Below are 3,348 nucleotides of genomic sequence, written 5' to 3' on the forward strand. Positions count from 1 at the left end.
ATCTATATGATCTTGGATATAGTGATATCTTTTTAGATACAACACCAAAAGTATAATTCATAAAGAAATAATTGATAACCTGGACTTCATTTCAAGTAAAAATTTCTGCTCTGTGAAAGACAATGTCAAGAGAATAGGGGTCAGTGGGGGAAAGAAAGTTAAAAAAGGTGATATATCTATAATACTTTAAAAAATAAAGATACTTTACTTTAAAAAAGAGAGAGAGAGAGAGAGAAAATGAGAAGGCAAACCAGATTGGCAGAAAATGTTTGCAAAGAACACATCTTATAAAGAACAATTATATAAAATATTTAATAAAAAAAAAAAAACATTAACAGACACCTCACTAAAGATGATATACAGATGGCAAATAAACATATGAGAACATCTTCCACATCTCATGTCTTTAGGAAAATGCAAATTAAAACAATGAGATACCACTACACTCATATTAGAACTAGAGGCCCAGTGCACTGATTCATGCACTGGTAGGGTCCCTGGCACTGGTGCATTATCGGGGCTTGGGAGAGACCACAGGAGGGCTTCAGGTTATGTCCAGCCCATCTTTCCCAGTCTCGATTGGCCAGACTCCAGCAGCAAGCTAACCTACAGGTCCGAGCATCCTACCCCTGGTGGTCAGTGCACGTCATAGCAACTGGTCAAATGGTAGGATGAACAGTTGAACACTTAACATATTAGGCTTTTATTATATAAGATGGGGAAAATTTGGAACACTATCAATACCAAATGCTGACAAGGATGTGGAACAATGAAAACTCTTATTCATTGTTGGTGGGTTTGAAAAATAGTACAGCCACTTTGGAAGACAGTTTGGCAGTTTCTTCCAAAACAAAACTTACTCTTACCTTATGAACCAGCAAACATACTCCGTGGTATATATCTAACAGAATTGAAGGCTTATTTCTACACCCAAACCTGCACACAGATGTTACTGGAGCTTTTTCATGATTGCCAAAATGTCATTCAGTAGTTTAATGCACAAATAAACTGTGGCACATCCAAATAATGAAATATTATCCAGTACTGAAAAGAAGTGAGCTATCAAACCATGGAAACAAATAGAGGAAAATAAATACATATTACTAAATAAAATAAGCCAATATTAAAAGACAACATAGTATATAATTCCAACAATATGACATTCTGAATAAGGCAAAACTATGGAGAAAGTAAAGACATCAGTGGTTGCCAGTGGTTGGGAAGAGGGAGGGATAAATAGGAAAAGCACAATGGAATTTTAGAGCAGTGAAACTATTCTGTGCAACACAGTAATGGAGGATACATGTCATTGTACACTTGTCAAAAGCTATATACTGTACAACACCAAGAGTAAACCCAATTCAGACTATGGACTTTGGGTGATAATGATGTGTCAATGCAGGTTCATCCACTGCAACAAATGTACCACTTTGGTTCCAGATGTTTATAGTGGGTGCAGGGGATACATGGCAACTCTCTCTGTACTTCGTGTTCACTGCCCTAAAAGATACAGTCTACTTAAAATTTTAAAAAATCAACCAAAATTAGGGATGGTATAAGTTTGAGAAATAAAATAAGAGCTAGTTTTAATAACCAGTACAATTCCCTAAATACCACATGCATTATGTTAATAAAATACTTAGTATGTTTGCATGAAAGATTATATGTATCTTTTAACACTCTTTTCCAAGAAATCTTGCCTTTTTATTAACATATTGTTTTATTTTTGCTTAACTAGGATATTGTTAAGAACTATGTTGAAAATATTGTCTATATATTTTATTTGTCTAAACTTCTGTGACTAGGATCCTTGTTGTAGTTCACTTCCTGAATCTCTTCATGAGTGGCTAAAAACGAATAAGCACTTATAAATATTTTCCAACACCATAAGCATACGAATTGTATAATTTTTAATGGACCAAATGTTTAGAATAAAACCTTGTGGATGTAAGAGTGGCATACAGGTTTGAGAGAAAAAAATACATGAGAACAAATTACATGAATTTTTATGTAAAAGTTTGAACACAAATTTATTACATGCAGAATTTCTGAATGAGAAGCCTGATTCATAGACTTACAAGTGAGGAAATCATGCTGAATAATAAATGAAACTGATGAAGGTCACAGTCATGATAAAGGTAGCCTTCTGGTAACTTCTGGTCTCTCCTTCTTAGCTAAATTCATCTCGTCCAATCACAATGATAGGAAACACTCAGATTTATTTTACAGGTTTTTAGATTATTTGCACTTCTCAGAAAAGGCTTTGAGAAAAGTCTTGGCCCTGCCTGAAGGTACTCCAATACAGATCTCCAGGGATAAGAAACACTAGTTCAGCTCTTTAATTATTTCATCAAATGTCAGCCATGCTGCCTGAATGCCTAAATTCTAAAGTGTGTGGGTTGCCTTTCAATCAATAAGATAGAACCTCCACACTCCTCAGATTCCCATCAGAAAACTCATGGAGACAATTGCTGCTCCAGATAAGGACAGACCAGCCATTTATTTTCTGACATTCTCTAATTTTCAGCTTTTTATCAGCTCAGATCATGAAAAGATGTATGGGTTTACTGTACTACATTAATTCTTCCAACTCAGAAATGTCTCCTCAGAACTACACCTTATAGTGTCTCTTGCCCTTTACCTAAAGAAGTATATGAAAGAGTCATGTTATATTGCATATTGCTTCATCTGATGTTTATACATGACAAGGATATCTTTTTCTTTTTTACATGACAAGAGTTGTTTCTGAACTTCCATTTCACTTACAATGTCACGTGATATGTTTTTCTGAAATGAGAACTAAGACATATTGGCTATTCTGGTGATGTGGCATCCTTTATCAGATGGCAAATTACTCAGTTCCACACTGTTGTCTTTTCACTGGGCTGCTAGGAAACCCAGTGATCTTCTCTGATCTTTTCATTAGCCAATCACCCACCTTTTCATTTTACAATAATTTCCTTCATCTCTACAATATTACAAAACACTTTATGTATTCTGTGGAAATAATCCCAGGCATGTTTGCTGAGTGATTTAGCTATGGGGTAATCCATGGCTCTAAGTGAGAACACACAAAGTGAGATTGAATCTCCTGAAGGAGGTCCCTGGAGACTCACAAGCCAGATACTCAAGCAACAATTGGCATAAACTGTAATAGAAATAGGTATGAGGCACAATGGGAATATAGGTGGAAAATGTGGTTTGATAGAGAATGAGAAAGCCTCATTCTAATTGGCTTATCCTGGGTCTAGAAGGATGAGGAGGAATTTATGAGAAAATACGTTTGTAATATGAGGCATGAATCCCAGGGCATAAATGCAGGACACATAAAACTACATCATCTTTCTA

This window comes from Pipistrellus kuhlii, unplaced genomic scaffold, assembly GCF_014108245.1.
Source record: "Pipistrellus kuhlii isolate mPipKuh1 unplaced genomic scaffold, mPipKuh1.p scaffold_m20_p_3, whole genome shotgun sequence".
NCBI lineage: Eukaryota > Metazoa > Chordata > Mammalia > Chiroptera > Vespertilionidae > Pipistrellus > Pipistrellus kuhlii.